The sequence below is a fragment of the Chelonia mydas genome, chromosome 24 (genome assembly GCF_015237465.2).
Source record: "Chelonia mydas isolate rCheMyd1 chromosome 24, rCheMyd1.pri.v2, whole genome shotgun sequence".
Taxonomy (NCBI): Eukaryota; Metazoa; Chordata; order Testudines; family Cheloniidae; genus Chelonia; species Chelonia mydas.
In genome coordinates this window covers 12528656-12541078 of record NC_051264.2, presented here as the reverse complement: position 1 = coordinate 12541078, position 12423 = coordinate 12528656, and positions in this window count along the sequence as shown.

Here is a 12423-nt window from a genome sequence, read left to right as displayed (position 1 = left end):
AGTATTTTTCCCTGCAGGACAGGCACTGTTTAAACCCAGATGACCCAGGCATGCCCCCTACTGGTGATCCCCAGAGGGGCGATAAAGGGGGGAACAACAGGGGTAAGAAAATTTGGTTTGTTTTTTAACAGGGGAAAAACTAACAGAACCCCTATAAGACTAAGAAAATCTAACAAACTCTAATAGCAGCTGTAACAATGTTGCCCTTTGGTGGGACACTTCTGAGAGTATCAATTCAGGACAAATTGCTTAGAGCAGGGCAGTTACAGCCCAAGGCTGGGGTTTCTCCACCTCTAAGGCAAACCAAACCAGCCAGACAGAGAGGACTTTGGTTTTACCCCACTGGCTAACCATAAGTCACACAAGCAATTCCCTTAGACACTCCTGTTTCCCAGTATCACCACCAGTGCCCCTCGTTATGGGGACGAATGGTTATGAAAACCAGCACCCCAGTAAAAGAAGAAAGGTTCTCCCGATCCCAAAGGAACAAGCCCCAGAACCAGGTCAATATACAAGTCAGATCTTACCCACAAATCACGCTGTTGCCAATCCCTTCGAATCTAAAATCTAAAGGTTTATTCATAAAAGGAAAAAGATACAGATGAGAGCTAAAATTGGTTAAATTGAATCAATTACACACAGTATTGGCAAAGTTCTTGGTTCAGGCTTGTAGCAGTGGTGGAATGAACTGCAGGTTCAAATCAAGTCTCTGGAGAACATCCACAGCTGGGATGTGTTGTAGGAGCAGCAGTGATCTGTATGCTCTGCATGACTATGTGCTGTATAACCTGTATGCTCAAAAGGTCTGTTGCACTCCCCGCTCCTTTTGTCTCCTCTCTCTCTTTGAATACCTGTGAAGTGGCTTTCCCCCTCCCCCTCCCTCCTGGAAGGCTTGTGGGATGAATAGGCTGGTTGAACAGCCGGAAGATCAGAAGAGCTCCCAGGTGGACAAGGTGTCTGGGACTCTAATTAGGCAGCGATCACGTGCCCAATGCATGGACACTGTCCGAGGTGGAGTGTGACCAACCAGACGTGGCCAAGTCATCTCTAGTCACAGGCCATGAGGAGCAGGTCCTTAAAAGGGGAAGGGGCCATGTGCTCAGGAGTGCACTCACAAGCTTATACCTCCCATGAAGGCCCTTCGCCCAGACCACCTGGCCAGTGGTTCACCGCGTTGCATTCCACCGTGCCTTGGGAAGACTTACCTTCACCATACCGTCCATCGCTGTGCTGTGAGACACTTACCTTGAAGGATCCCAACATCTCCAGTGCTGTGCCTGTCCTGGGAACATGAGTATGTGAGTGTGAGTGTGAGACCCCTCCCTCCCCTCCGCCTGCCCTTCTTTTGAGCTTAGCTATCAGTATAATAAACGTGCTGCTTTCTGCCAAACTCTGGTGGGTCATTAGTCCTCCCTAAGCTTTCTAGCTGGCCCAATTTCGGATAACAGGATGGGTCATTCAGTCCTTTGTTCAGAGCTTCAGTTTGTAGCAAAGTCTCTCCAGAAATAAGAAGCAGGATTGAAGACAAGATGGAGGGGTTTCCAGGGACTTTTATATTCTCTGCCATGTGGAAGGAAACCCCTTTGTTATTACTGTGGAAAATCACAGCAGAAAGATGGAATCTGGAGTCACATAGGGCAAGTCACATGTCCACACATGACTCAGTTTGCAGGCCAAGGACATTGTTGACATGTTAGTTTGACCTTCTCAGGAAAGCTCAGATGTGGATTGGCATCTCCCAAAGTTCATTGTCAGTTAAGTTTCAGAGTAGCAGCCGTCTTAGTCTGTATTCGCAAAAAGAAAAGGAGTACTTGTGGCACCTTAGAGACTAACAAATTTGTTAGTCTCTAAGGTGCCACAAGTACTCCGTTTCTTATTGTCAGTTAAGTGTTCCTTGATTGGGCACTTACTGAGAATCGTCCTTTCACTGAGGCTACTGAGAATCAAACATATTGAGATACAAGTACAGAGCCAATATTCATAACTTCAACTACAAAAATGATAGACACATACAGATAGCAGTTACACCTCTGTCACGGAGTCACAAGGTTAACATTCTGGAGCTACTCCCTACGAAGCCAGTGAGGACTCTGGGGGAGCCTCCTCTCTCTGAGCTATATTGTCTCAAGGGCAAGAAGCTTACACAGCTTTGACCTTCCTGGGTCTGACCTCAGAGCATTCAGCATCCCCTTCCACACCATGCGCTTCCTGCAGCGAGTCTGCTCCTGGGGAAGCCAGAGGGCCCTGCACCCCAACTCCGTAGTCAGATCTGACTCTCAGCCAGCCGGTAAAACAGAAGGTTTATTAGTCAACAGGAACACAGCGTAGAACAGAGCTTGCTATTACAGACATCAGTGACTTTCAGCCAAGTCCATCTTGGGAATTCTGGGCCGGACGCCCTGGACTCCCCTCTTCTAGCCCCCCCACGCAGACTGCCAGCTTCCAGCAACCCAACCTCCAACACCCCCCTGTTGCCCCTCTTCCTTCTCTTTGTCTTGCTTCCTGGGCAAAAGGTGTTACCTGGTCACATCCCCCTCCTGGGTCTCAGGTTACATAGGTGCAAACAGCTGGGCAGCCTCACCTGCCCTGAGTGCCTCAGCAAAAATCACACACCCAATTCCCACCACCGAAGTATTGGTGCAGTACACAGGGAATCTAACGTACACACAGTATTAGTATAGGACAGTAAGACTCACATGTAACATAACAAGATAAATAAAACCCCACTTCATCTCTCTCCCGCCTCCGAGACTGAACTGAGCGGGGCCACTTTAGCCAGTGGCCTGGGGAAGTTCCAGCCCCCCTCTCTGGGACAAAGCATCAGCTATAACGTTGGCACTCCCCTTAACATGGACCACCTTCCATGTCATAATCCTGAAGCTGGAGACTCCACCTCAGGAGCTTGGCATTGGCCTCTTTCATCTGGTGTAGTCATGTAGTACATGGTGAAGCGCCACCCAGATAGATAGGACTGCAGCTTTTTAAGGGCCCATACCATGGCCAGACATTCCTTTTCTATGGCAGCAGCTTCCTGCTCAGGTACATGAGGGGTGTCTCCCCCACTTTCCGCCAACCTGCATTAGCACTGCACCCAGGCCCGTGTCTGAGACTTCGGTGAACACCATAAAGGGCTTGTCAAAGTCCGGGTTTACCAGCACCAGACCCTTGACCAGAGCCTCCTTCAGAACACAGAGAGCCCTCTGACACTGCTCGGCCCAGACCAACTTATCTGGCTTACCCTTCTTACATAGCTCAGTGACGGGGGTGGCTATGGAGCTAATATGGTGCATGAACCTCTGGTAGTAGCCCACCATCCCAATGAAAGCCTAGACCTGCTTCTTAGTCTGGGGAGCAGGCCAATCTCTGATCAACACCACCTTGGCTGGCTCTGGCTTTAGGCAACTGCTCCCAACTTTGTGGCCCAGGTATGACACTTCCAACATCCTCACCTTGCACTTGCCAACTTTTATAGTCAGACCTGTGTCCCGGAGCAGGTCCAGCACTTGTTTAACCTGGGACACATGGTCCTCCCATGTCTGGCTAAAAAACACAGATATAATCAATATATGCTAGGGCAAAATTCTCCATCCCCTTGAGTAACTGGTCCACCAGGTGCCCCCTTTAGGCCAAAAGGTAGGACAAGGAACTCGTTTAACCCCAGAGGGGTGATAAAAGCAGATTTCAGTCGGGCATCTGGATCCAAAGGTACTTGCCAGTAGCCCTTGGTGAGATCCATGGTAGTGAGATAACGCTCCCCCACCCCCACCCCCCAGCTTGTGTAGGAGCTCGTCAGGCCTAGGCATGGGGTAGGCATTAAACTTGGTGATGGCATTAAGCCTTCTGTAATCCACACAAAACTGGACTGACCCATCCTTCTTGAGGACCAACACCACGGGAGAGGCCCAAGGGCTGGAGGCATAGGCGTGGGCAGCACATGTCATTAGGGTGTGCACCCAGGGAGCCCCGGCCCCGCCCAGCCCCCATCCACTCCCTCCCACTTCCCGTCCCCTGACTGCCCCTCTCAGAACCCCCAACCCACCTGCTCCTTGTCCCCTGACTGTCCCCTCCTGGGACTCTGCCCCTAACTGCCCCCCAGGACCCCACCCCCTATCTAAGCCTCCCTGCTCCTTGTCCCCTGACTGCCCCCTCCTGAGACCCCCTCACTGTAACTGTCTCCGTAGGACCCTACCCCCTACCTGTCCCCTGACTGCCCCGACCCTTATCCACACCCCCACCCGCAGACAGACCCCCGGGACTCCCACACCTATCCAACTGCTCCCCGCCCCCTGACAGGACCCCCAGAACTCCCAACCCATCCAACTCCCCCTGCTTCCTGCCTGCCCCGACACCTCTCCACACCCCCGCCCCAACAGGCCCCTCAAGAACCCCTGACCCATCCAACTCCCCCTGCTCCTTGTCCCCTGACCGCCCCCTCCAGAGACTCCCCCACCCCCTAATCACCCTCCAGGACTCCACCAACTATCCAAACCCCCTGTCCCAATTGCCCCTAGCCACACCCCCTCCCCCTGACAGGCCCCCTGAAACCCCCACACCCTAGCCAACGCCCCCATTCCCCATCCCCTGACTGCCCCCCGAGATCCTCTGGCCCATATCCAACCCCCTCGGGCCCGGCCCCCTTACCACACCACCACTCAGAACAGAGTCCCCACCAAATCCCACCCTCTCAGGGTTCCCTCCCCACTGTGAACTCTAGGGTACAGACATGGGGACTCGCAGGAAAGACCCCCTAAACTTAGTCTACCACCTTAGGTTAAAAACTCCCCAGGCACAAATTCTCCCTTGTACCTTGGGGTTAAGTATCACTGCCACCACCAAGTGATTTTAACAAAGAACCAGGGAAAAGGACCACTTGAGTTCCTCTTCCCCCAGCAACCCCCCCCCAAGCCCTTACACCCCCTTTCCTGGGGAGGCTTGAGAATAATATCCTAACCAATTGGTTACAAAATGATCAAAGACCCAAACCCCTGGGTCTTAGAACAATGTAAAAATCAGTCAGGTTCTTAAAAGAAGGGTTTTATTTAAAGAAAAGGTAAAGAATCACCTCTGTAAAATCAGGATGGTAAATACTTTACAGGATAATCAGATTCAAAACACAAAGGATTCCCCTCTAGGCAAAACTTTAAAGTTACAAAAAACCAGGATAAACCTCCCTCTAGCAAAGGGAAAATTCACAAGTTGAAAACAAAAGGTAATCTAACGCGCCTTGCCTTATTTACTTACTCTTTTTGTAATATCAGAGACTTGTACAAGATGGTTTATAGGAGAAGGAGTTTTTTTTACCTGATGTTTCTCTGCTTTCCCCAGAGAACACAGCACAAAGCCTTCCCCCCCCCCTCAAGATTTGAAAGTATTTTCTTTCCCCATTGATCCCTTTGGTCAGGTGCCAACCAGGTTATTTGAGCTTCTTAACCCCTTACAGGTAAGGAGGCATTCTAGGCTATCCTTAGCTGTATGGTTATGACACACCCCCTGGACATCCCCTTGACTAATGACGTGATGGCACTCACGGGGTGGGCGCAAAGAGCGCCAACCAAGCCTGAGCGCAGCGGTGGAAGAGCGCTATGACTGACGTAAGTCAACAAAGGTCACATGTAGCACAGGGGAGGCGGCGATTGGCTGGACGGGCCTGGGTGGGTGGCCAGGAGGGGTCATGGTAGCAGCGTGGGGTTTGCTGTGTGACACAATTACAACAACTTTGTGCAGCAGCTGGGGAAGTTTGTACAGGTAACAAATACACCCTGCGCGGGTGGGCCAGAGGGACCCTATCACCAGGGGTGGCAGGTTTGTAGAAATTTTGGTGATGCCCAGAACCTGCCCCTGTCCAAACTCCACCCCAACAAACTCCGTCCCCCACCTCCCCAAGGCTCTGGGAGGGAGTTTGGGTGGGGGAGATCTGGAGTGCAGGCCCTAGGCTGGGGCAGGGGATTGGGGTGCAGGATGCAGGCTCTGGGAGGGAGTTTGGGATGGAAGGGGGTGCAGAGGTGAGGGCTGTGGGGTGTGGCTGCAGATGAGGGGTTTGGGTGTGGGAGGGGCTCAGGGTGAGAGTAGGGCTGTAGGTGGTGAGGGCGCTGTCTAGGGCTGGGAATGAGGGGTTTGGGGTGTGGGAGGGGCTCAGGGCGAGAGTAGGAGTGTGGGTGGTGAGGGCTCTGTCTGGGGCTGGGGGGTTTGGGGTGTTGGAGAGGCTCAGGGCTGGGGAAGAGGGTTGGAGTGCAGGGGGATGAGGGCTCTGACTGGGGATGGGGGGTTTGGGTGCTGGAGGGGCTCAGGGCTGGGGCAGAGGGTTGGAGTGCAGGGGGATGAGGGCTCTGGCTGGGACTGGAGATGAGGGGTTTGTGGTGCTGGAGGGGCTCAGGGCTGGGGCAGAGGGTTGGGGTGTGGGGGGGGGGTGAAAGCTCTGGCTGGGACTGGAGATGAGGGGTTTGTGGTGTTGGAGGGGGCTCAGGGCTGGGGCAGAGGGTTAGGGTGCGGGGGGATGAGGGGTCTGGCTGGGACTGGAGATGAGGGGTTTGTGGTGTTGGAGGGGGCTCAGGGCTGGGGCAGAGGGTTGGGGTGTAGGGGGATGAGGGCTCTGGCTGGGACTGGAGATGAGGGGTTTGTGGTGCTGGAGGGGCTCAGGGCTGGGGCAGAGGGTAGAGGGTGAGGCGGGATGAGGGCTCTGGCTGGGACTGAAGATGAGGGGTTTGTGGTGCTGGAGGGGGCTCAAGGCTGGGGTTGAGGATGCGGTGGGGGGTGAAAGCTCTGGCTGGGGGTGTGGCCTCTGGGGTGGGGCAGGGCTGGGGATGAGTTTGGGGTGCAGGCAAGCTGCTCTGGGACAGGGGCCAGAGAGGAGGACTCCCCCCAGCCCTTTCCCTGCCGGCAGCAGCGAGCTCTCGGGGAGGAGCCCCCCTTTCCCGCCCCCCCCAGCAGCACACTCACCCCCACCACTGTCACTGCATGTGCTCCTAGGGTCCCTCTCAAGTCCAGGAATCTCCCTCGCCTCCCCCATGGTGGGAGCTGGGGGGAGCTGCGAGCGCCTCCTCCCCTGCTGTTGCCCCTGACTGTAGCCTCACTGGGGGCGAGAGATGGGGCTGCCCCTTGCCCAGCATGGGGCAGGAGCAGTGACTGCGGGCGGGGCGGGGGGGTGGCCCCTGTGCTGGTGGAGGGTCCTACCGGAAAAGGGAAGGGTCTGAGGTGGAAGGATAGGCTCAGTCAGTCTGCCCTGGCAGTCGAGATGGCGGCACTAGGACCCTGCGGCAGCAGTTGCTGCAAGGAGGCAGCATGGAGCTGCAGGGCGTAGGCAGGGATGCTCGGCTCTGGGGCCCGGGGAGGTGTGGGGGGGCAGCAAGAGGGGGTTGAGGGAGGTGCAGGGGGGCAGCAGGAGGGTCTGGGGTGGACACACGGCCCCAAATATTGGTGGAGCTGGGCCCCTGGGCCGACTCCACTCACCCCGCGCCGCTGGGGCCAGCAGCGGCGCGAACACTGGCCCCGGCTCCGCCGCCATCGCTGCCTGCAACTCCTGCAGCCTCCTCCTCTTCCTCCCCAGCCTCCAGCGGGGGAGGGGGAGGAGCAGCCTTCCCAGCCAGAGCTCAGGGCGTTAGGGTGGGCCTGGGCACCCCCGGCACACCCCGTGCGCATGCCTATGGCTGGGGGACGGCTGGGTCACCCCTAAAGCCAGCATATCCTTGACCTCTCTCTCCAGGCCCTGGGCTGTTCCCCTGACCTGGAACGGGGAGCGTCTTACAGGAGGGTGAGCTCCTGTCTCTACCTGGCGGACAGCCAGGTTAGTGAGCCCAGGCGGGCTGGAGAACAGCTGCTTGTAGGAACCCAGCACCTTTCAGATCTCGCCTGCTGGGCAGGGGTTAGCTGGTCAGAGAGGGGAATTGATTCAGCGAAGGGCCGGCCTCCTCCCACAGGCCACACACAGTCAGTAAAAAATCCTCCCTGTCAAAGTACGGCTTCATCATGTTGACTTGGTGAGCCTGGTTAGACAGTTCCACTACATAGTTCACCTCATTCTGCTGTTTGATGAGCTTAAAGGGCCCATCCCAGGTAGCTTGTAGTTTGTTCTTTCTCACGGGAATGAGAACCATCACCTGGTCCCCGGTGGCATAGGAGCGGGTTTGCACTGAGTGGTCGTACCAGACCTGCTTACCTCGGGCTTACCTCAGCGAGCTTTTCCAGGAAAATCAGTACATACTCCACCACTGATTCTCCATCAGGGGAGGCCTTCCGCTCCCATTCGTCCCTCATCAAGTCCAGGGGTCCCCTCACTCTCCTCCCATACAGCAACTCAAAAGGAGAGAATCCAGTTGATTCCTGGGGCACTACCCAGTACGCGAACAGCAGGTGGGGTAAATACTTTTCCCAGTCCTGTGCGTGCTGGTTCATAAAGGTTTTTCGCATCATCTTTAGGATCCCATTGAACCTCTCCACCATCCTGTTGGACAGAGGGTGATATGCCAAGGCCCAAATGTGTCAGACCACACACTTGTCCCACGAGCACCGGAGCAGAGTTGACATGAAATTGGAGCCCTGGTCTGTAAAGACCTCCTTGGGGAACCCCACTCTGCTGAAAACGATCAGCACCGTGTCTGCCACAGTGTCCTCGATAGAGGACAAGGCCACTGCCTTGGGAGAGTGAGTAGCAAAATCTACCACCACCAGAATGTATTTTTTCCCTGTCTGAGTTTCCTTGCTGAGGGGTCCCACTATGTCCACGGCCACCTTTTGGAAAGGCTTCTCTGTGGTGGGCAGGGGCCCCAAAGCTGCTTTCCCCTTGTCCCAGGCCTTCCCCACCCTCTGGCAGGGGTTGCAGGACTTGCAGGACTTGCAGTACTGCCGGTCGGCATCAAAGACTCCGGGCCAGTAAAAGTTCTTTAACAGCCTCTGCCTGGGGCACTGGATCCCCTGGTGTCCTGAGAGAGGGGTATCGTGGGCCAGGTACAGTAGCCTGCGGTGGTATTTCTGCGGAACCACCAGCTGCCTCCTGATCCCCCACAGTTCCACTTCCCCTTCGGGAGCCCATTCCCAGTACAAGAATCCCGTCTCCCACAGGAATCTTTCCCTGCAGCCTTCCCTCAGGAGTTTCGCCCTGCTGTGGCCAGCAAGTTCCCTCAGCTTTTCTAAGGTGAGATCCTTTCACAGCTCGGCCTGGAATTCAGCGGCTGGGGAAAGGAATGGGGACCTGCTCCCTTTCAGTGGCTGGGTCCGAGGCCGCAGCCCCACCAAGTCCTGTCCCCAGTGGCTGCTTTCCTGCTGGGGTAGGGACCTGCGCCCCCAGCAGGGCACCGCCCCCCGGTGTCAGGGCAGAGTGCCCTTCGCTTGCTCTGGCTAGGGGTGATGACTAGGGTGCTCTGGGGGCTGCCCAGCCAATCTGCCAGGTCACCCCCCCATCAGCACCTTGATTGGCATCTGATGGTGCACCCCTATGTCTTTGGGCCCCTCCTTGGCCCCCCATTTCATATGTACCCTCGCCACAGGTACCTTCAACGGGGGCCCGCACATGCCCGTCAGGGTCAGGTAGGTCTTGGGCACCACCCGGTCTGGGGCCACCACCTCGGTCCGGGCCAGCGTCACCTCAGCGCCCATGTCCCAGTACTGAGTGACCTGCTTCCCATCCACCTCCAGGGGAATGACGCACTTGCTCCTCAGGGGCTGTCCTGTGCCCACCCTGTAGACTGAGAACTTTGAATCCAGAGCATCAAGTCTAGCCGAGGAGCTGGCCTGGGAGATTCCTCCCTCTTGGGCCATGGCTAAACTGCCAGCCCCTCCTGCCTGGGGAGCCAGCCCATCCTCCAGCTGGGCTCCCACCCAGTTAACCCTTTGAGGGCTCGGTTTGCTCATCCGGAGCTTTTGGCACCGGGCACATCTGTGGCCCCTCTGCCCACAGTAATTACACCTCAGGTCCCTTTGGTCCACTGGGGCCAGTCAGTCAGCTCAGGTATTGGCTGTGTCTCTTGGGAGGGATTTATCTGACTCCCTTCAGGGAAGCCTCTGGACCCCCTCTTCTGCACTGATGTTGGCCTGTCCCTCTGGGATTCCATTCCATGTCCCAAACTGCTAGCTACAAACTCGTCAGCCAGCAGCCCTGCACGGCGCAGGTCCTTCGACCTCTTTTCCACCAGCCACATCCTCAGGTCAGGGGGACAGAGTTCATACAGTTGTTCCAGCCCCACCAGTTCAATCACGTCCTCCTTCATCTGCCTAGCCCCATTCACCCACTTGCAGGTGTATTCCCTCATCAGCGTGACCGGTTCCAGATAGGTCATCCCCTAGGTCTTCTGCACACCCCGGAACCTTTTCCTGTATGCCTCAGGGGTCAGCTCAAACTTGCGCAGTAGGGCTTGTTTGAACAGTTCATAGTCCCCCTGCTTCCACCTCATCCATCTGGCTGAACATATCTATGATCTTGGGACCCAGTAAGGGAGTGAGATGCTAAAGCCTATCTGCAGGGTCAACCTGGTGCACATTGCAGGCCTTGGGGTCTCTCTTCTCAGCTCCGCCATCGCCGGTTCATGCTGCCTCTGTCTCTCACGGTCCTTCAGCTCTTTCAGTTTCAGTTCCAGTTCCAACTCCAACCTTCTCAGCTCCACCAATGGGGAACTCAGTTGGGAAGATCCCCTGCTGGTCGGGTAGGGGGATCCTGGGGCTACCTGGATGCTTTCAGCCCCTCCCATGGCCACAGTTGGGTCCCAGCCTCTCTCACGGCCCCAGCTGGGTCAGGAACCGGCTCCTTAGAGCAATCATTCTCTTCCAGCTGAGCAATCATCTGTGCCTTGGTGACTCTTCCAATGCGCAGCCCTCTCTCTCTGCACAGCTCTACAATGAGAAGGTTATAGGCCAGGGGTGAGCAAACTTTTTGGCCTGAGGGCTGCATCGGGTTTCAGAAATTGTATGGAGGGCTGGTTAGGGGAGGCTGTGCCTCCCCAAACAGCCAGGCGTGGCCTGGCCCCTGCCCCCTATACGACCCCCCCTGCTTCTCGCCCCTGATGGCCCCCTGCATGTTCTGCTGGAGAGCTGCACTTTACAGGGATGACGCTTGCCTGTCTGGTGATTTACAATGTCACAGAGACCTGACAACGTGGGCTACAGACTCTAGACGTGAGATTTGTGCAGGTAGCAACTCACAAGCCTTCGGTAAAATCCAAACACTAAACCCTTTGTTATAACTCTAATACATGGTGTAACAATACTCCCACAGCTGAGCCAGGCTGGTTCCAGCTCTGCCTTTGCCAGTGGTCAGTTGAGAGGTGAGACCCTGGGCATGAGCTGGACTTGGTCTGCCAGCGTCAGACACTGGTGCCCAGGTAGTGGATGTGCATGGTACCTAGGCCATGCTCAGCACATTAGCTGGGATGCCTGGTGTCCAGGCCATGCTCAGCACTGCTGTGTGGGAAGCGTGGCTGTCTGTCTGGCTCTGTGGGCTGTCTCTGGTGCCCTTCTTTCCAAGCTCTGGCTGGTACTGAGGCATGGTGGAGGTTGGTGCTTGTCCCAGATTCCTTTGTATGGGGGAGGACACAGTGCGCCAGGTACTCAGGGAATGGGAGGATGCTCTGACAAGCCAGGGGCCGAGTCAGGGGAGGGTGGCAGGTACAGGCTGGATCCAGGGCAGTGTGTGGTGGGATTCTGGGGAGGGGTTGGCCGGGCCTGTCAGTTGACTTGGGACCAGCGAGAGCCAGTGCTGAGCTTGCCTGGGTTGCCCTTGGCAGGACCATGGATACCTAGGCCAGTTTCTCGCTCCAAGTGTGACCAGCCCTTTCTGACCTGTGTGCAGGCTGTCCCAGGGACTGTGTAAAGCACTCAGGCCTGTCTGCCAATCCTCCCTGCTGGTCATTGGGACAGACCACAAGTAAAGCCCCCTGGAGTCAACGGAAAGACACCCTCTCACCTCAATGGGTGTGCCCTGGGTGCCAAGACCTGGAGATGGTGGGGAGCAGAGGACAGGTGGGCTTAGGGTCAGATCCTGCCTGGGGTATCTTATTTAGGGCCATGCTACGTTAGGACTTATCCAGCACAGCTTCCATAAAAGGGAATCACAGCCCCCTGCTCTGCTAGACTGGCCCAAGCATGTCAGTAACATGTCTGGCTATAGAGCCGGAGGCCCTTGGAGAACCTCAACTGTTGCCCAAAGGCCTGTGGTCAGGGCTATTGTATTTCAAAAGCAAGTTGAATGACAGAGCCGCTACACCCAGCAATCTTTTACTTGGTTCTGTGGATACCAATGGGGCACCTTCTTGGCAGTATTAAAATGACATAAACCCTACAGCTACAACACTAGCTTTTCTCAAAAGCTGACCCTCCATAGATGAACAGTACCCAGTTTGCTGTGAGTTCAGAGCTGCGTAGAACTCAATTGCTTCACTTTGCCTTCTCCACAGACAAAGCCAAGCAGCTGCTCTGGCAGAGTCAAACACTGACTGGGGT